Source organism: Bombina bombina, chromosome 3 (assembly GCF_027579735.1).
Source record: "Bombina bombina isolate aBomBom1 chromosome 3, aBomBom1.pri, whole genome shotgun sequence".
NCBI classification, from domain to species: Eukaryota; Metazoa; Chordata; class Amphibia; order Anura; family Bombinatoridae; genus Bombina; species Bombina bombina.
Genome location: NC_069501.1, coordinates 271,691,990 through 271,718,910, shown reverse-complemented (window position 1 = coordinate 271,718,910; position 26,921 = coordinate 271,691,990).

The following is a 26,921-nucleotide window of genomic DNA, read 5'->3' as shown; positions in this document are numbered from 1 at the left end:
AAACATGTGGGTTAAAAGGCCCTTGTTTTTATTTGTTTCTTTTTTTTATTAGAGAAGATAAATATTTCCCAGAAAAAGAAAAAAGATTCAGTATTTTTATACCGGAAAAAAAAGAATATTACTGTAATAGTTTACTTGTCGTAACATTTACACTTAATTATGAGTTTCATTATACTGAAGGCAATAAATCACACGTTAAAAGTCAATATGTGTAGAAGGGTTTAAAAGTTTAATGTAGTGCAGGAGGTTTTTGGGAAATGTAAAATATCAGTGACACTTAGAAGAATAATTACGTACAATTTTCTATTTTTCTTATTTTATCCATAGTATTTACTGTATTACACTACATCATTTTTTTTTATTAAAGGAAAAGTAATTTATAACAATGTCTAATATGCATATGAAAGAGCAATATACAAATATGTTAAATATATATCTTTTTCCATAAGAAAGGTTATTGGAAAAGTTATTTTGATTTTAAAGGGATATTCCAGCCAAATTTGGAATCCACATGGATGCATTTCAGTTTTGAAAGTAATAATTTTTGTAATATACATTTGTTAGCAAAAATGCTTTAAATAAAAGCTATATCTGTTTCGAAAGTGTATTAAAGTATGCACAGTGCACTAGCATTTTAAACATAAGCCTTGCTCAGAGATATGCTTGTATCATCTGGCAATGACTCAATGTATTAATTTCTGACATGATACAAGCCCCACTGGTGCTTTGAGCAGCTGCAGTATTTAAAATGATGGCGCACTGACAATATCTAGCTATGCTTCACATGCACATAGAGAGAAAAACATTAACACTAAAACAGTGATAATTTTCACTAGAAGCATTTTTGCCAATACATGTATATTGCAAATATGTTTCCATTCAAAGATGTAATTTATCTACGTGCATTTACATTTTGGCCAGAATGTCTCTTTATGTAATTATTTACTGGTTAAAAGCAGATCTCTCTCTGTTTTATTGGTGGACAGTGATACATTCCACAAACATAAAAAAGAATGTGTTTTCTTCTCAGATAAAAAGTAAACAAAAAAAACCCTGAAAATCCCTGTAAAATATCATTATCAGAGAATCGTTAGCGCGGCTGACATACATTTAATGCACCCTATTCTTTCAATAGATATTGTGACCGCATTAAACATTGCTAATATTACAAATTAAAAGTTATATGTTGCACTCATGACTTGAGACCTGGGCCCCTAGTTATCAAGCCGTCAACCGCAAATACGCTGGAATTCCGCAGCGTATTTGTGGCGAGGCTGATTCGACTTAGTTATCAAGCCCTACATACCGGCAAAAGTAGAATTTTGTGACGTAAGCTTCGATCCGCCGGGCTCAGATCGATTCTTACGTCACTCCAGATGTTCCGAACGCAAGTTCGCCACAATCTGACTACTTTTGCTAGTTATCAAATGACTATCAGGTATGCTCGGCACTTTTCCGGCCCAGCGCCCTGGAGGCTGCGGATCCCATAGGAATCAATGGGAGTCTGACTATAGCGAAAGTTCATGTTCCCTGCTGCCCGACATTCCATTGATTCCTATGGGAAACGTCTGCACCTAATGCCCTAACATGTACCCAAGTCTAAACACCCCTAATCTGCCCCCCCCTACACCGCCGCAACTAAATAAATGTATTACCCCCTAAACCGCCACTCCCAGAGCCCACCCCCACTCTAATAAACTTATTAACCCCTAAACCGCCGCTCCTGGACCCCGCCGCCACCTACATAATACCTTTTAACCCCTATCCTGCCCCCCTATACCGCTGCCACCTATAATAAATTTATTAACCCCTATCCTGCCGATCCCGTACCCCGCCGCAACTAAATAAATTGTTTAACCCCTAAACCGCCGATCCCGGACCCCGCCGCAACCTATATTAAACTTATTAACCCCTAATCTGCCCCCCTACACCGTCGCCACCTATAATAAATGTATTAACCCCTATCCTGCCCCCCCTATACCGCCGCCATCTATATTAAACTAATTAACCCCTAAACCTAAGTCTAACCCTAACCATAACACCCCCTTAACTTAATTATTATTTTAATAAATCTAAATAAAATTACTATTATTAACTAAATTAATCCTATTTAAAACTGAATACTTACCTATAAAATAACTAATAATTATATTGTAGCTATTTTAGGATTTATATTTATTTTACAGGTAACTTTGTATTTATTTTAACTAGGTAGAATAGTTATTAAATAGTTATTAACTATTTAATAACTACCTAGCTAAAAGAAATACAAAATTACCTGTAAAATAAATCCTAACCTAAATTACAATTAAACCTAACACTACACTATCATTAAATAAATTAAATTAATTATCTACAAATACCTACAATTAAATACAATTAAATACACTAACTAAAGTACAAAAAATAAAAAAAACTAAGTTACAAAAAATAAAAAAATATTACAAGATTTTTAAGCTAATTACACCTAATCTAAGCCTCCTAATAAAATAACAAAGCCCCCCAAAATAAAAAAATGCCCTACCCTATTCTAAATTACGAAAGTTAACAGCTCTATTACCTTACCAGCCCTTAAAAGGGCCTTTTGCGAGGCATGCCCCAAAGAAATCAGCTCTTTTGCCTGTAAAAAAACCACAATACCACCCCCCAACATTAAAACCCACCACCCAATCCCCCCTTAAAAAAAAACTAACACTACCCCCCTGAAGATCATCCTATCTTTAGCCGTCTTCAGCCAGCCGACCACCGATGGAACAGAAGAGGACATGCGCAGCGGTCGAAGTCTTCATCCAAGGGGCGCTGAAGAGGTCTTCCATCCGATAGAAGTCTTCATCCAGGTGGCGTCTTCAATCTTCATCCATCCGGAGCAGAGCGGAGCCATCTTCAAAGCAGCCGACGCTGAGCCATCTTCATCCACCGACGCCTACTCGCCGAATTAATATTCCTTTAAGTGACATCATCCAAGATGGCGTCCCTCGAATTCCGATTGGCTGATAGGATTCTATCAGCCAATCAGAATTAAGGTAGGAAAAATCTGATTGGCTGATCCAATCATCCAATCAGATTCAAGTTCAATACAATTGGCTGATCCAATCAGCCAATCAGATTGAGCTTGCATTCTATTGGCTGTTCCGATCAGCCAATAGAATGCAAGCTCAATCTGATTGGCTGATTGGATCAGCCAATCAGATTTTTCCTACCTTAATTCAGATTGGCTGATAGAATCCTATCAGCCAATCGGAATTCGAGGGACGCCATCTTGGATGACGTCACTTAAAGGAACATTCATTCGGCGAGTAGGCGTTGGTGGATGAAGATGGCTCCGCATCGACTGCTTTGAAGATGGCTCCTCTCCGGATGGATGAAGATTGAAGACGCCGCCTGGATGAAGACTTCTATCGGATGGAAGACCTCTTCAGCGCCCCTTGGATGAAGACTTCGGCCGCTGCGGATGTCCTCTTCTGTTCCATTGGTGGTCGGCTGGCTGAGGACGGCTAAAGGTAGGATGATCTTCAGGGGGGTAGTGTTAGGTTTATTTAAGGGGGTTTGGGTTAGAGTAGAGGTATGTGGGTGGTGGGTTTTAATGTTGGGGGGTGGTATTGTGTTTTTTTTACAGGCAAAAGAGCTGATTTCTTTGGGGCATGCCCCGCAAAAGGCCCTTTTAAGGGCTGGTAAGGTAATAGAGCTGTTAACTTTCGTAATTTAGAATAGGGTAGGGCATTTTTTTAATTTTGGGGGGCTTAGATTAGGTGTAATTATCTTAAAAATCTTGTAATTTTTTTTATTTTTTGTAACATAGTTTTTTTTATTTTTTGTACTTTAGTTAGTTTATTTAATTGTATTTAATTGTAGGTATTTGTAGATAATTATTTTAATTTATTTAATGATAGTGTAGTGTTAGTTTTAATTGTAACTTAGGTTAGGATTTATTTTACAGGTAATTTTGTATTTCTTTTAGCTAGGGAGTTATTAAATAGTTAATAACTATTTAATAACTATTCTACCTCGTTAAAATAAATACAAAGTTACCTGTAAAATAAATATAAATCCTAAAATAGCTACAATGTAATTATTAATTACTTTGTAGCTATTTTAGGGTTTATTTTACATGTAAGTATTTAGCTTTAAATAGGAATAATTTATTTAATGATAGTGTAGTGTTAGGTGTAATTGTAACTTAGGTTAGTTTTTATTTTACAGGTAAATGTATCTTTATTTTAACTAGGCAGCTATTAAATAGTTAATAACTATTTAATAGCTATTGTGCCTAGTTAAAATAAATTGAAATTTGCCTGTAAAATAAAAACAAATCCTAAAATAGCTACAATATAATTATTAGTTATATTGTAGCTATATTAGGGTTTATTTTATAGGTAAGTATTTAGTTTTAAATAGGATTAATTTAGTTAATAAGAGTAATATTTATTTAGATTTATTTAATTAATATTTAAGTTAGGGGGGTGTTAGGGTTAGACTTAGGTTTAGGGGTTAATAATTTTATTATAGGTTGCGGCGGTATAGGGGGGGCAGGATAGGGGTTAATAAATTTATTATAGGTGGCAACGGTGTAGGGGGGGGCAGATTAGGGGTTAAAAAGTTTAATATAGGTTGCGGCGGGGTCCGGGAGCGGCGGTTTAGGGGTTAAACAATTTATTTAGTTGTGGCGGGGTACGGATCGGCAGGATAGGGGTTAATGCATTTATTATAGGTGGCGGTGGTATAGGGGGGGCAGGATAGGGGTTAATAGGTATTATGTAGGTGGTGGTGGGGTCCAGGAGCGGCGGTTTAGGGGTTAATCAGTTTATTAGAGTGGCGGTGGGCTCCGGGAGCGGCGGATTATGGGTTTAATACATTTGTTATAGTTGCGGCGGGGTCTAGGAGTGGCGGTTTAGGGGTTAATACATTTATTATAGTTGCGGCGGGGTCTAGGAGCGGCGGTTTAGGGGTTAATAACTTTATTTAGTTGTGGGGTGCTCCAGGGGCGCCGGTATAGGGGGTAGAACAGTGTAGTTTAGTGTGGGTGCTTAGTGACAGGGGTATCAGTAAAGCTGGGACAAAGCCGAAGAGCAGCGAGATCAGATGAGTGATAACTATCACAGTCCGCTGCTCATCACCCCGTACTTGGTGCGCTGCTTTTTGACAGCTTTTTTGATAACTTTGGCGAGCTTATTCAGGTCCACGGCAGCGATGGTAGGCAAGCTTAGGCGGGCGTATTGGGCCTGCGAAGGCAGGTAAGTAGACACGTTGATAACTAGAGGCCCTGAAGTAAAGTGTTAGTGCTACAATACCAGTTTATCAAAGTACATGTAAAACATATTAAAATAAAGTGTTGCACTCATATATCTAAACATAAATAAATAAATATATTATGCATGCTTATTATTTAGTTTTTATATTACTGTCTGTGTAGCAGTCCTAATTCATCCCCTTTCAGAAATCTAATGCCACTTTACACAGGATTCATGCACACACAATATTATATTTCATACAAATATCAATAGTGTTATAGAGTTTTGTTTAGGATTACACAAATATAGCCCTGGCAAGATGGGATGTTTTGGCACCCTAATATCAGTTAGGTGTCTAAGTACTATGCTGAAGACTTAATAGATTGCAACAATGGTGTATTTAACCTCTGTCATGTTATGGGCTATAAAATCATTGTAATAAAAACCAACACATACAGCATCTCTGGGTTCTGGAGAAGGGATATGTGTCTAGGATGCAATATGCTTCTCCGTATGTTTTAAAACTTTTTTTCTACCCTTTCCATCTGGTTCTGGGAAATGTGCAGTAATTTAATGATCTTTTCCAGGGTTATTAAACCAACAGCTGTTGTCATTAATGGAGGACAATCTTTATAGCCGAGAACAAAAGCTGACAATAAATTTACCATTGCCGCTTTGTACATCTCATTAATGACTACACCATTAGCAGCAGAAGTGAGGTTATGGATATAGTCCATTTTTAAGGGGGGATCCATACTTATAACATTAATTTTATTAGGCTAATAAATTCTGCACTGTAAAGTAGCTGATAATGTCTAATATTTTAAAACACAATCTTTTTTTCCCTCTCACTTGGCCCCTGCTGACAATTCTTTGCAAAGTAATGTGTTTGACAAATTTTAATTAAGCCATTAAACATGAGAAGTAAACTGAGGGGCGAATACTGTCACTAGGTTTAATGCTAACTTCTTAAGAGTTCTCTGACATAAATAAAACTGATGGTAAGTTTTATATCCAGTTTGTTTTTTTATTACCAGAAGCCTGCTATCTTTCATTCTAATGAACACTGTAAATGTATGCTTCAATAGACTTTATATCTAATTACCCATTGACCACTCCCACTGTGCTGGAATTTTATGACACAAAGTAATGACTTTCAGTTACTTTTGCGTTGTGATTTCTTACAGTTTCAATAAAAATGTATGGCCCACAATGATAATAATCTCTGCTCTACTACACTTCATAATGCGATATAATTGCATTTTGTTTATTGGCGGCTTTGCAGATTAGGGGCCATAACTTTTGCACCTCAGCTGTGTTTTACATTGCACACTTAGATTTCTGTACTGTAAATCATCAGTTTCCATAGAATTCATTATTTGGCTGTGAGAGTGTATAGCCCATGGATAATTATTTTTGCTGAATCAAATGCAAAGGTAGCTGTTATTGTAATTACAAGGTTGTGGTTTAGGTCAGAATAAAATGAAAGATAAAACATTCTAAAGCACTGGCTCTCAAAAACCAATAGACCAATGCCAGGCAGCAAGATTTTTTTTTTCTGCAACTCTAGCGAGAAAGTGAGACAACATAGAACAAAGAGACAGAAAGATGAACAATGAAGAAAAGTGAAATAGATATTTGAAGAGTGTAGTACCTTATTTGTGAGGAAAGTTTATATGATGTAAAAAATGAAAGGTCAACTAGAGTAATGCAACTTAGGTGAAGAGTGATTATCACTGATGACACCTTCCAATTTCTAGTAGATAACTGAAAACTAGGCTTGCAAATAATATTATTATGTATATCAATATGTATTTTAATAAAATATGTACAAAGCAAAACAAATATGGTAGATATATGTTCTCTTTGTACCATAAAACATTGGCTAATTTTAAAAACATGTAACCCTGAGGAGGAAGAATTTAATATACCACCAAGACCAGCATATAGGAGAAGGAAAAATTTGAGGGATGAGTTGTTATAGTAGGGAGTAAAAAGGGACTTCAACAAAGTTTTTTGACATGTAAGAGGAATGGACGTTATACCTGTTTAAATTGTGGTAACTGTTATTCAATGATTAACGGATCCCAATTTGCACATCCTCTTACAGGTAAAACATTTGAGATTAGGGGCTTTTTTACTTGTGACACTATGTATGCAATATAAATAATCAAATGTCCACGTGGAAGGATCTACATTGGCGAGACCACTCGTAGGGTTAGGGAAAGGATTAATGAGCATTTGAGTAATATATGTTGTAAAAATAGGGAAGCACCAGTCTCCTCACATTTTATACAATTTGGCCATAATATAAGTCAACTTCGTTTCCAGGTTATAGATATGGTTCCTTGTCCACACAGAGGGGTGATCGAGAGCTCTTGTTTAAGAATAAAGAGGCATTCTCAATATATAAATTCAATTCTATGCAACCTTTAGGAATGAATAAAGAATTAGATTATTCTGTATTTTTGTAATTTTTCTTGTAGTACTGCATCTGTATATATTAATTATCATGTCATAAATATGTGGAATATATGATTAGGTGCAGTTTTAGTAAATTTGGTAAAAGAAAGTAATATGTGCAATTATGTTTTTAAATTATTTGTAATACACTATTTGCACACTAGAGGGTGTATATCTGTGATCTCAACTTACCTGTGATTACTTATGTGTATTAGATTTACCTGTGGTTAGTTGACATAATTTGTGTACAGATATAAATTGGTGTACTACCTGTTGCTGATTAAGTTTGATTAAGGATTAGAGATCCGAAACATTGCTTGTACTGGTGACCCACTATATACAATAAAGGTCTTATCCTAAGGAGTGCTGCTGGTTGTTGACTTTGCTCTTTACACCATAACACAGGGTTCTTCAAACCACGGGTCAGGACCTGTAAGATCTGGCTTCCTTTTTCTGGAATTATATTTAATTTTAAAGGATACTCAGTTGCGGAGACAAAATAGTGTATGTGTTTCACAAGTTATTCAAGCTGAAACAAATAGAAAAGTAACAGCAGTGAATGATTTGTGAATTATTATATAATTTCCTGCTTAATTCCCAAAGTTGTTAGTTTCACAGAGGGTAAAGTGAAGCAGTAAAATTAACTGAGATTGAGTAACTAAACTAAGCTAAATTCCCTAACAGTAGCTAACTAAAATTATAATGAATGCCACTTCTAAATAGTGAACCTGTTCTTTTCACATGAGCGTTATTTTTACTCTGCAGAGAATTAGAATCTAAGAACACATGAGACTCTGTTAACATACGTTTGGCAAAGTTCAATCAAGTGGTTAGAGTGAGCCGTGCAATTGCAGTGCTGCGGTAAGTCAGAGAGAGTGAGAGCGATTTACCCGTTACCTGTTACGTCACAGGAGGGGGCGTTGTCGTGTGCCGAGATTTGGCTTGGAAAAGTTCCGGTAGCAAACTATCCTTGTTGCTACAAAAGCTGAACAGTTGAGGCAATATGTATCAAATAGATGCGTACAGTGACCCAGGGTAATCCGTAAGTAAGTTTTAGTGTTTGTCGGAATCCGGAGTGTGGCAGTGCTGCTTAGTAGTCAGACTGAAACTCTGTTAGGAGTGAAGTCTGCGGTTTCAATTTTCCTGCTTGCAAGTGTTGCCGTGAGCACACAGATTAGAGAGTCAGTAAAGGAGCATTTAGCAGGTAATAAGAGATGGTTATAAATCTCTAGTGTAATAGTTTCCAGGATTTAGGCGAAGTTTCAGAGAGCTTATTGTCAGCACAGACTGTGCACAGAAACAAACAGATCTGATTAACAAAATACTAAGCACCTGTCTGGACTAGAGTGACAGGATTTATAGAGGAAGTGGGAGGAGAGTAGAAAAGGTGAAATCCTGACAGGACCCATTACTGGGTCGTAACACCATGATTAGTGGGTTGAGACTTGTGTGTGCATTGAAGTAGAGTCTGGTGTGGTTGTATGAGAGTCTGTGTGTGTGTTATTACCTTTTACAAAACTTTCAAGTTTGACTAGAATCAGGAATAAAGTATGCACACATTTTAGTCACTTTGCCAAATATTGCAGCTGTCTTGTATATTACTTCTTAAATTTTCAGACCAAGGATAAAAATAGTAGGTGGTATCATGGTTTTAGGATTAAAAAAGTTTGAAGAACCCTGTGTGTATATATATATATGTGTGTACATATGTATTTATGAATTTATATGTGTATTTATAGACATACTGTATATACACATATAAACACAAATACATATATATATACTGTGTGTATATATATATATATATATATATATATATATATGTGTGTGTGTGCACTGGAGCCCTTTGCAGTCAAGTAGATGACAACACGGAAAATAATATTTATGCAATATTCATATTTAATAAAGTGTTTAAAGGGACATTATACACACAAAAAAAACATGGGCTATTTAAATAAAGCACTCAAAGAAAATAAAGTTTGTATTTTACATGTATTAGCTATTTTGCTTCTAAAATAGTTAAAAATGATGATAAACCTTGCAGTGCTTTCACTGCATATGAATACGTACATCATACACACTCACTAGAAAGCAAGGGTTTTTCCCCTCTCTCCTCACTGCAGACACTGAGCTAAACATTTCACCAACAGCTCTGTAAAACGTTCCCAGGATCTTCACAGAGTTATGTGTGTAATGTTTAGCTCACTTAGGTTAACCCTGCTGACAGCAAAGTGGATTGTACTGCATAAATCATAGTGGTCCAGAAAACTGACAGCCAGTAAACAACAAATTGCTTCCAGATAAGATGCATAAGGGTTAACCTAAGTGAGCTGAACATTTCACACACAACTCTGTGAAATATAATCCTGAGATCATTTTACAGAGCTGTGTATAAAATGTTCAGCTCTGTGTCTGCAGAATGCCGTAGTAACGGTGAGGCGAGAGGGGAAGTGAGATCCCTGCACAGTGGAACAGAGAGGGAGAAATGGCTGAGTGCGGCTAGTTTAAATTGGCAGCTTTTCTAATGTTTCAATAAATAGATATATAAATAGATAATATATCTATCTATCTATCTATCATCTATCTATCTATCTATCTATCTATCTATCTATCTATATATATATATATATATATATATATATATATATATATATATATATATAGTATAACAATTAGCCTGTGGCCCAGCACTCCAACCTAGGTGGTGTGTAGTAGACCTGGGTGCAATCCTCAGAGAGTAACTATGTAGATCCGTATCAAGAAGGGCACTTTTAGGATTTGTAAATTCAAATGAAATAACTTTATTCGTACATCAACAAAGAATGGTCGACGTTTCGGCCCTTCATCAGGACATATTAAATCTGCAAACGGCTGTATAGCCAAACTCCCAAAGAGGAAAAAAGAGGAGTTTGGCTATACAGCCATTTGAAGATTTAATATGTCCCGATGAAGGCCCGAACAAGGGCCAAAACATCGACCATTCTTTGTTGATGTATGAATAAAGTTATTTCATTTGAATTTACAAATCCTGAGAGTGCCCTTCTTTGATACGGATCTATATATATATATATATATATATATATATATATATATATATATATATATATATATATATACTGTATATATATATATATATATATATATATATATATACATACAGTATGTATACACATATACATATATATAACCATAATTATATTTATAGGTATAGATATATATTGTACCAAAATACAATCAGATATTTGTAGAAATATGTATTTATGAATAAATAGAACATATTCTGCTATGTGAAGATCATTAGAATGTGAAATATTCAAATTTTCATGTTGGGTTAGCGCACTTGAAAATATGCAATCAGGTTTTCATGTGAGTAGGGTGTTTTTTCCACTTTTTTGCTCCATTGACTTCTATGGGGGAATATGCTAACACAATGCCCGACAAGCGCACTAAATTGTCTTCTATCATAGTTAGTGCGCGAGTGCGAGCGAATAGTAGTGTGCCACTCGTAATCTAGCCCTATATTTTTTTTCTTAAGGATGGTGATAGGAAGTTTAGAAAATACACATGGATGTCTTAGCAGTATCCGAAAAATAATACTTGCTTTTCTACATTAATTTGAAGGCTATACCATTGCCTACAAGACACTAAATTCACTGTACTGATACTAATTGTTTAGACACAATAGCAAACAAATTGTCAAATTAGATATGCAGATTGTCTGTGCTGCAAGATGACATGGATGTTTTTCAGACTGGAAATATTCTTTACTAAATATAATAGGAACACTGCAAAAAGTGTTTCTATAAAGGATATTAAAAAAAATGAATCTTACATAATGAAAACAAACATAATATAAAAAAATAAAATGTTCTAACTGCAAATGAAGCTGAGAAAAATAAGTAACAGCTTCTGCAGGCTATGATATCCGGAGAGAGAGAAAAATCACATCAGAAGGTAAAATAGCATGTTCTCTATGAGTCATCCTTGAATGAGCAAAATGTTGATGTGACTTGTATATTTTTTATCTAAACTAAATGAAGCTTGGCAGCTAATTAGATGTGTAACTGTTTCCATAAATTATAATATTACTGCTTGCAAACAATTTTTATATTATTTATAGTAATAACAGTATTATTTTGTTTTATGACGCACATAAAAAAGATGTTTTTAATGTTGTATTTATTTGCTACAACAAAAAAAAATACGGAAATGTATTAAGTTTGTAAAAAATGTTTAGTTTAATCTACATATGTCTTTACAGATGTTGGGCTAGTCTACAAGTGAAGTGCTAATTTATTGCGAACCTGCAAAGAGGCAAATTAACTTGTTTACAGACACGCGATAAATAACCAGCCATAACAAGTGTCTAGTTATTGCTACCACGAGATCGTGATAGCAATAACTAGACATTATTAGTGCTCATAAAATTAACCGGAGATCAGATCTCTGGTTAATTGTATAAATTTGGTGTGTAGTACCTAGATTACGAGTTGGAAATTTCAGCGTAAAAACAGTAACACAGCCATTACGAGTCGTGTCGGTATAGCTATACCGCAACATTTTAGCCTGTAATGTAAGGTCAATCCCTCACTCAAAAAAAATGACGTTTTTGCGTGGGATTTCCATAGCGCCGGTATTACAGGTTGTGCGGTGAGGCTAAAATGCTTGCGTTACAGCCTATACTGACACGATCCATACCGTCATCTGAGAGCAGTAGTTATGGATTTTGTGTAGCAAAAATGTTTCACAAAACTCATAACTAAACTGTTACAAAGTACACTAACACCCATAAACTACCTATTAACCCTTAAACCGCCGCCCTCTTGCATCGCAAACACTATATTAAACTTATTAACCCCTAACCTTCTGCCCGCCCACATCCCGCCACAATAATAAAGTTATTAACTCCTATTCCACTGCTCCCCAACACCGCCACAACTAACTAAACCTATGAACCCCTAAACCTCCAGCCCCCCCACATCACCACTACTAAATAAACCTATTAACCCCTAAACCGCAAGCCCCCACATCACCAATAATAAATTAAACTATTAACCCCTAAACCTATCACCGGATGTCTTCAAGGATGGATCCGCTCCGCGCCGCCTGGATGAAGATAGAAGACGCTGATTGGATAAAGACTTCTCGCCACCTGGATGAAGACTTCTCGACGCCTGGATGAGGATGGATGACTTCAGAAACTGTGAGTGGATCTTCAGGGGTTAGTGTTAGGTTTTTAAAGAAAATTTTGGGTCTTTTTGTTTTTTAGATTAGGGTTTTGGGCTTTAGGTAAAAGAGCTGAATGCCCTTTTCAGGGCAATGTAAAAGATATGAATGCCCTTTTAATGGCAATGCCCATACAAATGCCCTTTTCAGGGCAATAGGTAGCTTAGGTCTTTGTTAGAGTTCGTTTTTTTATTTTGGGGGGGTTGGTGGGTGGTGGGTTTTACTGTTGGGGGTTTTTTGTATTTTTTCCAGGGAAAAGAGCTGATTTCTTTAGGGCATTGCCCTACAAAAGACCCTTTTAAGGGTTATTTGTAGTTTATTGTATGCTAGGGGGTGTTTTTATTTTGGGGGGCTTTTTTATTGGGCTTTTAGATTAGGTGTAATTGTTTTTATTTTTGATAATTTCGTATGTTATTTTTTCGTAATTTAGTGTTTGTTATTTTTCGTAATTTAGTGTTTATTATTTTTTGTAAGTTTAGACTTTTTTTGGTTTTGTTAGGTTTTTTTTAATGTGTAATTTAGTTTTTTTAATTGGTAGTTATTTTAAATTTAGTATAATAGTTAAGTATAACTGGTATGTTAGGTTAATTGTTAGTTTAAACTTAGGTTTTTTTAATTTCCCAGGTAAGATTTTGTTTATTTTAAGATAGGGATATTGTAATTTTAAAATAAAGTTAGGGCTGGCAGTTTAGGGGTTAATAGGTTTATTAAGTGGCGGTGATATGGGAGGCCAGAGGTTTAGAAGTTAATAAATTTATTATACTGGCGGAGTTGTCGGGGAGCGGCGGAATAGGCGTTAATAGCTTTTTTATTAGAGGCGGTGATGTGTGAGGCCAGAGGTTTAGAGGTTAATAAATGTGTTATAGTGGCGGCATTGTCGGGGAGCGGTGGAATAGGGGTAATAACTTTTATTAGTGGTGGCGATGTCGGGGAGTGGCGGAATAGGGGTTAATAACTTTATTTCAGTGTCGGCGATGTCGGGAGCGGCAGATTAGGGGTTAATAACTTTATTTGGTATTGGGGATATCGGAGGCAGCAGATTAGAGGTATTTAGACTAGGGGTTTATGTTAGGGTGTTAGGTTTAAACTTAACTTTTTTCTTGCGTTACGGAGCTTTTCATTCTGCGCTTCAAGTGTTAGTTTTTTTTCTAACACTCTCTCCCCATTGATGTCTATGGGGAAAGCGTGCACGAGCACGTCAGAGCAGCCCTTGGCTTAAAAACTGTAGCATTTTTATTTTTTAGCAAAATAACTGCAAGTAGCAGTTATTAGGGTTGAATGTTGGCAGGTGTGGGGTGTTAGAAAAAAAAAAACAGCACTGAAAAGTGCCTTTACATTGTGGTCTATGGAGACTGTGTTATACCAGTAAATATTTATGTATATGTTTCTATACATTCATATCTATGTGTGAAAAGTGCCTTTACAATGCGGTCTATGGAGCCTATTTTATCCCAGTAAATATATATGTATATGTTTTTATACATTTATATCTAAGTGTTAGAGGCCAATTTATCAAAGGTCTTGCGGACCTGATCCGACAGTGTGGATCAGGTCCGCAAGACCTCGCTGAATGCGGAGAGCAATACGCTCTCCGTATTCAGCATTGCACCAGCAGCTCACAAGAACTGCTGGTGCAACGTCGCCCGCTGCAGACTCGCAGCCAATGGGCCGCCAGCAGGGAGGTGTCAATCAACCCGATCGGACTCGATCGGGTTAAATTGCGGCGATTCCTGTCCGCCTCATCAGAGCAGGCGGACAGGGTTATGGAGCAGCGGTCTTTAGACTGCTGCTTCATAACTCGTGTTTCTGGCGAGTCTGAAGACTCGCCAGAAACACGGCCCTTCAAGCTCCATTTGGAGCATGATAAATGGGCCTCAATATGTGTATATATACACATATTAACACATAAATATATATGTATATATTCAGAAACATATATATTTATATTTGCTGCCTATCACTGCGCAACTTACCCCCTTCACTGTCCTAGTATCTCACAGCTATGGAAGCGCGTTCTCATGAGCGAAATGCTTCCGCACAATGCAAACACGAGGTCGCGTTTGCATTACACCTCACTTGCGTGTACTGGTATTAATAAGTTGAGTGCAAATATCGCTCTTACGAAAGCGATATTTTGCACTCAACTTGTAATCTGCACTTACACATTAAATGACTATAATCTGTAGATTACTTTATTAGAAAAATCCACCACCGGTCTTCTAGAAAAGGCTGAAGGTATCACTGTTTTCATTGTTCCTCTTTACCATCCAGGTATGTGTTCCTGTGCATTACTAAGGTACAGCATCTGATTGGCTGGGAGCATGTCATCAGCAAATCTAGAGACAGTATGAGGGTAATGCACAATAGCATGTGTTTGTAGGACAGTAGAAATGCCAGAGGTAAGGTAACTTCAGAATTTTCAAGAAGGCCAGTTTTTTTTTTGCACTTCTCTACTTAGAACTATATGGGCTTGATTTGTGAAGCTGAAAAACTTACAATAACTAAGTAAGAGAAGGAGTAGTATTTCCTGGGTTAGAGTCTCAGGTAGCAAATGTAGAGGCTAAAACAGTACAACAAAACATGCTAGAGTACTGATTAAAAATATCTTGTACTAGCTTGTTTTCTTTTTTCTATCTAAGACAAAGGGTATTTTTCTTCTTACAATTGTAAAAGTGTATCAGCCCTATCAATAAAGCTGCAGGAACTTCCCCTGTCAGGCTATTAAAGGGACAGTCTACGTAAGAATAGTTATTATTTATAAAGATCGATCATCTCTTTATTATCCATTCCCCAGTTTTGCATAAACAACATAATAATATTAATATACTTTTTACCTCTGTGATTACATATATCTAAGCAATTGCAGACTGCCCCCTTATTTCAGTTCTTTTGACAGACATGAACTGGCATACATGAACTAACGCCCTCTATCTGTGAAAAACTGTCAAATGCACTGAGGTAAGAGGCGGCCTTCATGGGCGTAGAACGTAGCATATGAGCCTACCTAGGTTTAGCTTGCAACTAAGAATACCAAGAGAACAAAGCAAATTTGATGATAAAAGTGAATTGGAAAGTTGTTTAAAATCGCGTACCCCATCTGAATCATGGAAGTTTAATTTTGACTAGACTGTCCCTTTAAGTATTATCGGCTGTGCACACAAATATATTTCCTGCTGCATAAAATTAAAATTTAAGCAACTTTATTTTAACTTTTTTTTCATGCAAAAAATATTTTGCCGAGTTTAATTAATGGTCATTTGTGTGCTTGACAGAAGTATAATGTATGATTGAATATACTTTTTTTTTATTTATTTTTTATTATTTTTTATTGAGGTTCAAAGCAAGGCATACATGGGACAATAAGAAAACCAAACAAAATAATAGTATCATGTAAGCTTCACACAGTACAAACCATAAATACATAGTATGTTTCAAAAATACATTTCAGAGATATAGGGGCCTAGTTATCAAGCCGTCAACCTCAAATACGCTGGAATTCCGCAGCGTATTTGTGGCGAGGCTGATTCGCCTAAGTTATCAAGCCCTAGATACCGGCAAAAGTAGAATTTAGTGACGTAAGCTTCGATCCGCCGGGCAAAGTCCGACACAGATCGATTCTTACGTCACTACAGATGTTCCGCACACAAGTGCGGCACAATCTGACTACTTTTGCTAGTTATCAAAAAACTAGCAGGTACGCTCGGCACTTTTCCGGCCCAGCGTACCTGGTTTTCAATCCGCCGCCCTGGAGGCGGCGGATCCCATAGGAATCAATAGGAGTCTGACCATAGCGAAAGTTCATGTTCGCTGCTGCCCGACATCCCATTGATTCCTATAGGAGCTGTCTACACCTAACGCCCTAACATGTACCCCGAGTCTAAACACCCCTAATCTGTCCCCCCTACACCGCCGCAACTAAATAAATGTATTACCCCCTAAACCGTCGCTCCCGGAGCCCACCGCCACTATAATAAATATGTTAACCCCTAAACCGCCGCTCCTGGTCCCCGCCGCAACTATAATATATGTATTAACCCCTAAACTGCCACTTCCAGACCCCGCCGCCACCTGCATAATACCTATTAACCCCTATCCTGCCCCCACTATACCGTCGCCCTCTATAATAAAGTTATTAACCCCTATCCTGATGATCCCGGACCTCGCCGCAACTAAATAAATAGTTTAACCCCTAAACCGCCGCTCCCGGACCCCGCCGCAACCTATATTAAACTTATTAACCCCTAATCTGCCCCCCTACACCGTCGCCACCTATAATACATTTATTAACCCCTATCCTGCCCCCCACTACACCGCTGCCACTGTAATAAAATTATTAACCCCTAAACCTAAGTCTAACACTAACCCTAACACCCCCCTAACTTAAATATTAATTAAATAAATTTAAATAATATTTATCTTATTAACTAAATTATTCCTATTTAAAACTAAATACTTACCTTTAAAATAAACCCTAATATAGCTACAATATAAATAATAATTATATTGTAGCTATCTTAGGATTTATTTTTATTTTACAGGCAACTTTCAATTTATTTTAACTAGGTACAATAGCTATTAAATAGTTATTAACTATTTAATAGCTACCTAGTTAAAATAAAGAGAAATTAACCTGTAAAATAAAAACTAACCTAAGTTACAATTACACCTAACACTACACTATACTTTAATAAATTGTTTCTATTTAAAACTAAATACTTACCTGTAAAATAAACCCTAAGATAGCTACAATATAATTAATAATTACATTGTAGCTATTTTAGGATTTATATTTATTTTACAGGTAACTTGGTATTTATTTTAGCTAGTTAGAATAGTTATTAAATAGTTATTAACTATTTAATAACTACCTAGCTAAAAGAAATACAAAATTACCTGTAAAATAAATCCTAACCTAAGTTACAATTAAACTTAACACTACCCTATCATTACATTCATTAAATAAACTACCTACAAATAACTACAATTAAATTAAATTAAATTAAATAAACTAACTAAAGTACAAAAAATAAAAAAGCTAAGTTACAAAAAAAACAAAAACTTACAAACATTTAAAAAATATTACAACAATTTTAAGCTACTTACACCTAATCTAAGCCCCGTAATAAAATAACAAACCCCCCCAAAATAAAAAAATTCCCTACCCTATTCTAAATTAAAAAGTTCAAAGCTCTTTTACCTTACCAGCCCTTAAAAGAGCCTTTTGTGGGGCATGCCCCAAAGAATTCAGCTCTTTTGCCTGTAAAAGAAAAATACAACCCCCCCAACATTAAAACCCACCACCCACATACCCCTAATCTAACCCAAACCCCCCTTAAAAAACCTAACACTACCCCCCTGAAGATCATCCTACCTTGAGTAGTCTTCACTCAGCCGAGCCACCGATGGAACCAAAGAGGAGATCTGGAGCGGCAGAAGTCATCATCCAAGGGGCGCTGAAGTAATCTTCCATCCGATGAAGTCATCATCCTGGCGGCGCTGAAGAAATCTTCCATCCGGGCGATGTCATCTTCCAAGCGGCGTCTTCAATCTTCATCCATCAGGAGCGGAGCGGAGCCATCTTCAGACGAGCCGACGCGGAGCCATCCTCTTCTTCCCGACGACTACCGATGAATGGATATTCCTTTAAGGGACGTCATCCAAGATGGCGTCCCTTCAATTCCGATTGGCTGATAGGATTTTATCAGCCAATCGGAGTTAAGGTAGGAAAAATCTGATTGGCTGATTGAATCAGCCAATCAGATTGAAGCTCAATCCGATTGGCTGATCCAATCAGCCAATCAGATTGAGCTTGCATTCTATTGGTTGTTCGATCAGCCAATAGAATGCGAGCTCAATCTGATTGGCTGATTGGATCAGCCAATCGGATTGAACTTCAATCTGATTGGCTGATTATTAACCTCTATCCTGCCCCCCACTACAAATCCCCACTACAAATCAATTAGATTTATTACACAATATAATTGTAACTACAATCTTATTGGTGATATTCTGCACAAACATTGGAGAATTTTGAAACGGGATCCTATTTTAAATGAATTGATAGGTGAAAAACCTTCTATAGTGTATAAAAGGGCACCAAATTTTAAGAATATCTTAGCACCAAGTAAAATAGTAAAACATAAGAACACCACTAAAGTAAATAGGACAGCCAATGAACTAATTAATCATCGCCGACTCCCTACTAGAGGAGTATTCAAATGTAACATGAAAAACTGCAAGATGTGTGATCATATTGAAAATAAAAAGACAGTATTCCATTCTTTTGTAAACAAAAAATCTTACAAGATTAGGAGCAGATTATCTTGTGCTTCACATTATGTTATTTACTTGCTATCCTGTATTTGTGGAATCCAGTATATAGGCTGCACTATTAGATGTCTCAGCCATAGGTGGTCCGAGCACTACTGCAGTATCTTGAGAAACAAAAAATCACACAGCGTTATTAAACATTGTCATTCAAAACATAATGGTGACCCAAATTGTTATACAATTATTCCCATTTTTTTTTTATTCCCTATTTCACATCTTTATAATAGATTTACAAGATTAAGGCAAAGGGAGACTTACTGGATCCACAAATTAAAAACTATTCATCCTATGGGACTGAATTTAAATGTGGATCTAGCAGCTTTTTAATGTTTTTAATGTTCTTAATGTAATCCATTAATCAAAAGTCTATTATCGCCTTATCCCATTTCTAGGCGTCATCATAATATTAGCTAGTCCATTATTTATCCAAGCCACTGGGACACTATATATATATAATTGTATCAGATTTCCCCAACCATCCCCTATAGATATTTAAATTGTATTTTAGGTACACCACATGAGAATGCCATCACGTTCCAGCCAATTCCCTTGGTATCCACCCCCCCCTTTTCTATATACACTCCTCCCTTCTCACTAGTCTATTAGAACACTAGGAGTCCACTGGTATTAGTTCTACTTATATTGCACACTAGCCCACAGTTGCACTAATTTTATATGTATCTATATGATTTCTGATTAGTTACGATATATATAAACACATATAAGTTATTTACACCTCATATACATAATATGTTAGCATTGAGTTCATTTTGCACAATCATTTATAATTTTTACACATATATATATCACTTATATTATTCTAGCATCTCACATATATAACAAAAGTTTATTTATGATATATCCACTAATGATAGGGTGTCCAATTTACCTTATCTCTTATATTATATAAAGGTACAATTCACAGTACACATTGCATTAGGAATTTAATATATAGGGGGGTATGATGAATTCTAGTATATTTAATGTGCCCAATTAACATCTTGAATGAACAATTAGTATCCCTATATCCCTTATATATATATATATATATATATATATATATATATATATATATATATATATATATATATATATATATATATATATATATATATATATATATATATATATAAAATTTCTGTTAGTAGCAACGTTTTGGTCAATTTAGTTTTTTAATAATAATGTCAATTTAATTTGGTAATCTTATTTTTAAATTACAATGGTATTATATTTTTATTTATTTATGTATTGTTTCTTAACAACAAATGTAAATTGAATGTATTTATCTATTTTAAAATGTTGGGATAGAACAATTGTAATATCAGGTATAACATTTAACATCTATCAGTCGAAACAGAAGCTTTGTTAAATAAGCTCACAAGAACTAGCTTAGGGTTAATTAATGCAAATTTCCCCATTAGTTCTGTAAACGTAGATTTATAAATTTGTATATGTATTTTCTTCAATATGGTAGTAATGGCATTTACTGTACGTAAGGGTCACCTGTATCGTAGTTACCTTGTGTCAATATAGTTTATTAGCGAGCATTTTAATCCAGTACTTTTATAGTGGAATTTGTATCCTAAAGGTTTTAGTACAAGGAGTATATTATTTTGCCTAGATCATCCAGAGCATATTAGTAATATGTGTTAGCCCAAGCAAATCCAACGGATATTATTATCATGATTATGACGATGCACAACATTCCAGAGGAGTGCCTTAACCGTTGGATTTTATTGGATATCGGCTCTTAGCTGTATCAACCAATGATAAGATTTGAATAGAGCCGGGATAGGAGGCGCGCCAAATTTTAATGCCGCTGATAGGTTAGAAGGGGTTTAAATAGAGTAAGACTTAAAGCAAAACAATAGCCTGATGAAACGGCACTCAGCCGAGAAACGCGTTGCTAAGCAACACTTTTATATGTTTTAATAAAGTGTATATGTTATTTTAAGTCTTGCTCTGGACTTGCTATTATTCCCCGTTGTTGGAGTGAACCGCCTGGTTGGGCCCTGAGCTAAGTGCCAGATATCTACAGTGCTGATCGGTTCCTGTTGGCGTTCCTGAGAGGTGATTGGCCTCAGGATTGGAGCCTCATTTTGGATACCATCTGCTTCAGCCACTGTGAGTCAGCCGAATGGCTCAGAAGTTTCGGCTTGCACGATATTGCACTGCATGTGCAACTTTGTTTGTAAGTACCTGGAATATATTGTGTATTCGTAGTCTATTTCTGTTTGGAATTTGCTGCACCAAGAGCGCCTCTCGTCTTTTGTCTTTTAGGACTGGTTCTTCTTTCTGCCACTTTGGAGAGAGCTGATGTGACCCTTATTACGTCGTGGGATCTGGTCTATGGTTTATATGGACTCATATATACATTTTTTTTTTTTTTGAGATGGGACTTTTTTTTTTTGCATATTTAACATATTTGTCGTAATTTAGGTTCTTATATTATTATTCATTTTATTTATATATTTTACAGTGTTTGTAGTATGGTTTTTATTTTTTGCCCCAAATACTAATAGGCTTGGCAAGTGAATTTATATACGCTAACATTCTCATATATATTGGCGCACCTCCTATATAGTTCCTGATAGTGTTGCTATTTAGGTATCTAGCATTTTTTTTGCAGTCAAAGTAATCCCCTCTATTTTGGGAAAAGAGCAGTGGAGAATCACACATTCAAAGTGTATAGGGAAAAAACCGGGTAATAACATATATAAATTAAAGGCAGCTTTATAAATTTTAGAACGCCATTTGATATGTGTAAACAAGTCCTAAGGCACCTCTGTAACATACAAACTTATAACAGTAAGATCTATCTGGTCAAGTCACCTGGAAGTGTAAGGATTTCCCAACAGCATCTAAAAAGATTATGGGACAGTGCAACTAGAAAAACTGATGGGAGAATAGATAAATTAGGGTTTAATCTGCAAAGTTTAGGTTACAGCTCTCTAACTATAAGCATGCCGACTCAGCATAGTGCACATACATGATCATACTACTATATTGATTAATATGAGAATAGCTCCACAGAGGAAGAAATATTAAGAGTAAAGTGAGCTCCCACCTCGATATTATATTAGTATGTACAGAGTGCCCCTCCCCGTCCCGGCCGCTGACAAGACAGCACACCATACAACAACCCTAGAGGGTAACAATCATATATTAGGGAGCCACTAAAAGCATTTTTAGTTATAAAATGTACAGTCATGTGGTAGCACATTAAGGGATAAGAAGTGTGATTACTGTAATTGTGGGGTAGCAACTTGAATAGCAAGCAACTATATCGGTATGACACGGACAAACATAATATTTAACAAATCTGAACCTAAATAACAATGGAAAATCAGTGACTGGTGGTGCCACTAAAAAGTACACACACATATATATAAATCCTGCGACCAGCCTGACAATGTAAAAAAACACATAAACAAATAAACAGTAATGGCAACACAGAACTGGTGAACGCAGATATCGGATAGGAAATCCCCTGTTTACTACAAGGGAGATGAACAGTCACAGTTCCTTTTTATTTATTTCCCCCCCCCCCCTCCTTTCTCACTCCTAGCAGAGCCCACCATCGCCATAAAAGTTAAAGCAGAAGATGGTAAGAACACTTGATCAGGGGGGGCAGAGTTTGGCCGTGCTGGTGAATGGCCGCTGGAAACTGAAGCTCCGAGAAAATGACAGACTCTGCATAAAAAAAGAATGATGAGAGAGGGCAAATTCAAGTTAATTTTGTCAGTATATTTGTAAAAATCTTAGCAGTATTCTCTAAACAATGTGTGAGTATATGGCAGGGAATATATTAAACAATCTTTCTTTAGACTGAACCCACAATCAATATACTTCTACTAAGACAACAAAATTAATATAAATATCTGAATTCTTTATTATTAGTAAATAACTATGATCATGTTGACATAAATAATTGTAATAATTATAATATGAGTCAATATTGTATTCGTTAAAACAAAAACTATTTAAAATATGCTATACAGAGCTCATGCAAATTTAATTTAAAACCAACCTTTCATTCAAACTGCATTTAAAATATTACAATGAGATCTAAAATAGCAGCTAACAAACATTCAGCAATATGATTTACAGTGCTAATTTAAACAAATAGTACAATATACACTTCTATTAAAACCTCAGAAATGGTATATATTATTTATGTAAAAACCCAATTCTGAGTTATCACTCTATAGTTGTACAGATAAAATAATTTAGCAGCAAGGATTTGTTTAACCCTACACAGGCTGAATACTAGTAAAATGCAGACTGCTCTCTAAATCTATTGAATACAAATTGACTATGTTCTTACCAATAAGCTTTGTTTCAAGTTTTTAAAAATTAGAACAATTATACTTTACCAATTTGAACCAATTTGTAGCGGTCTTTAGGTCATCTCATTTAAAGGAAAGATAATTGCATAGATCAGGGATAAGCTTCCAGTTCCTTGCTGAAGTGAAATGTATTTCCAGGCAGCCAAAATTCAGCAGTCAGCAAGTCACAACAAAACTGTCCCTTGTGCATTCACTACTCCTATTTTATAATCATTCGTTAACGCCCTTTTTGCTTGTCCCTTCTGATTGGCTCACCCTGTGAATACAGGTTGCCAAGGAGATGCATTCTTTAACAGCCAATCATCTCCTGGCTGTAATACCTGTGTCGCAACACTGTACCTTGTCCATCGGGTGGCAGTATTACAAACAGACACAAAAAAAATGCAGCATGACAAACAAATACAGCTATACATTTAAACATCTTTCTTTAAAATGTAATAACTACCATAATTTTCTTCATATTAATAAGTTCGCAATACCAATCACAGATGGGTAAGATCACATTACCTCTCTGGTCATTTTGATATGAAACATGTTATATTATTCATGTTGTATTATATTAAGGCAATTTAATATTGCTAATTATTTTGAAATGTATGGCATTCATATAGCTAATATGTTTTCACATGATATAGTATGCTCTATGTCTCCCACAGTCCTTGCATGCAGGAATTTTTCCCATGGTCCACCTGAAAAACATTTCTGCCATATACATGCACCTTAAACATGGGACTACAAAAATGGCTATTCAATCTATACCAACTCTGAACCTATCTCCTACACAAATATCCCCTGCAGCAACCATCCATCTAATATAATGTGTTCAACTTCAATATATATATCATGAATCATTTTAAACATACATGGAAAACTGGCATTGTTCCCTTTGCAAAATGTATTTAATTCTATTTGTGTCACCTTCCCCCCAGCCGTATATCTGCAACACATGTCTTACTTTGAATCTACAAAGGTTTAGGTGACAAATTCCAGAGGGCTCCCAAGCATATTCTCCACCCTAAACACAGATCATTTATTAAGGGGTTTCCTGTAAGTACTATGCTTATCCAACTATTTTAGATTTTATCCTTTTAAGTGATTGTTTTAAATTGGGTAGACCAAATGTCTTAGAGTCATAAAACTCTGCATATAGTCAAATGAGCATGGTCACTGGGTTAGTTTCTTTTGGGAAAATGTTTGTGTATTTTACACAACAGGAGGGCGTGCTTCAAAAGCTATGCTGATTTTCAATCCTGAAAATGTGTATTCACCCAGCTAACCCATCTGGTAGGGGGTTGGGACCCCCAGTGGATTATAAGCTGTGTTCAACAAACTCATGTTCAATTAATCCTGAGGTCTCATCTAACATATACAGTGTATAAAATATACATATATATATATATATATATACATATATATGTATACATATGTACTATTCATCATAATATTCATATACTCTGACATAAATCCCCCTTCCAACTTCAAATAGATGTAGGACACATGTATTTGAATTGGCTTAAAGTCAGTGGTATTTGATGAGGATCAACCGTATACCTCATAGACAGTCTCTTATGTAGAAAGTTTGTTATTTTGAGCCTTCATGTTTATCAGTTGGGCATCTTTAAACTACAGTATGTCTTTAGTTCATTTGGGGATATGACACTTCATTCTCCCTCTATGACTTGTAGTTGGGATCTGGGATGACATGCCCACAATTGATTGATATGGACCCATTTATCTATGAAACTTTCATTTTTGGGGATCCTTATTTTATAGGCCACTGGAGATATTTTGTCAGTAATGACGAAATGACCTTTCCATGAGGGAAGAAATTTCTTCTCCCTAACCTGATCTCTTCCAAAGTTATAAAGATAAACTTTATCATTTATTTCATATTCCTTTTTTGGACGTTTTGAGATCATAATCGGTTTTGGTGGCAGTTGTTGCTCTTTCTAATTTCCTTTGAGCAAATGCAAAGGCATATTGCAGGTGCTTTCTTAGGTTTTCCACATATTGATGTGTATTGGCAGCGTTTATCAAGTTTTGGTCTGATGTACGGTACAGCAGATGCTGAGGTAGAACCATTCTTCTACCAGTCATCAGTTCAAAAGGTGACATCTTGGTCGCACTACTTGGAGTTGCTCTTAATGCCATTAAGACTAGAGGTAGTTTTACATCCCAGTCTTTACCTGTTTCACTCACAAACTTTTTGAGGATTTTAAAAATGGACTGGTTGTAACGCTCTACACCACCACTTGAGGCAGCTCTATAAGCAATATGGAGCTTTCTTTTAACCCCTAGTATTTTCCACATTTTGGTCATCACTTCGCTAGTGAAGTGGGTCCCCCGATCTTACTCGATTCTTTGGGGTAAACCAAATATCGAAAATAAGTGGTTGATGAGCAATGCTGCGCATGTTTCAGCACTATTGTTAGGTGCACTGATGCACTCTACCCATTTAGTGAACAGGCATGTCACGGTTAACATGTATTTGTTACCTCTTGATGACCTTGTTACCGGACCAGTAAAATCAATTTGTATATTTGACCATGGCATTACCATCCCCCTTTTCTGCAATGGCGCTCTATGTGTTGGTGCAGTGGGTTGGAATTGTGGACAGATTAAACACCCTTGACAGTAGGTTTGAACATCTTTCAACATGTGTGGCCAAAAAGCGTAATCACGTAATATTTCATACGTGAGTTTGGCACCACGATGACCAGATGTGGGAGCATCATGGGCATGTTGAAGCATTAGACCTCTGAACTTGGTGGGTACTACCCATTGCTGAATGCCAGTTTTGGAGTTTCTAATTAACAAACCATCCTGTAACTTGAATTGTGATTTAGATTTTATTAAGATTCTAAGATCTTCTTTGTCAATACAATCATCTTTTGAGATGGGGTTGCTTTCAGGATCTTCTATGTGTTTATAGAAGATGCCTACAATGGGGTCTTCTTTTTGACTAGTGATCAGGTCCTCACTAGGAGAATCCTGACTCCATTGTACCAGGTTAGGCTCACTCTGTTGTTTTGCCTGGTTTCTGGTAATGGCTTCTACCTGAATTGCACCCATTAAGTGGTCAATATTAAGGAGTTCTCCAGTTATGGATCCTTGTTTGGCTAATGAATCCGCAAGGTCATTGCCTTCCTTATCCGGACCAAGAACTCTGGAACGACCCTTGGTCTTCTTCCAGTGTATGGTTAAATCATTGGATACCACCAGATTATCAATCTCGCAGAACAACTTGCCATGCTTGACTGGTTTGTTATTGCTTTTCTGCATGCCATTTCTTTTCCAAGTTGGCAGGTATTCAACAAAACTGTCA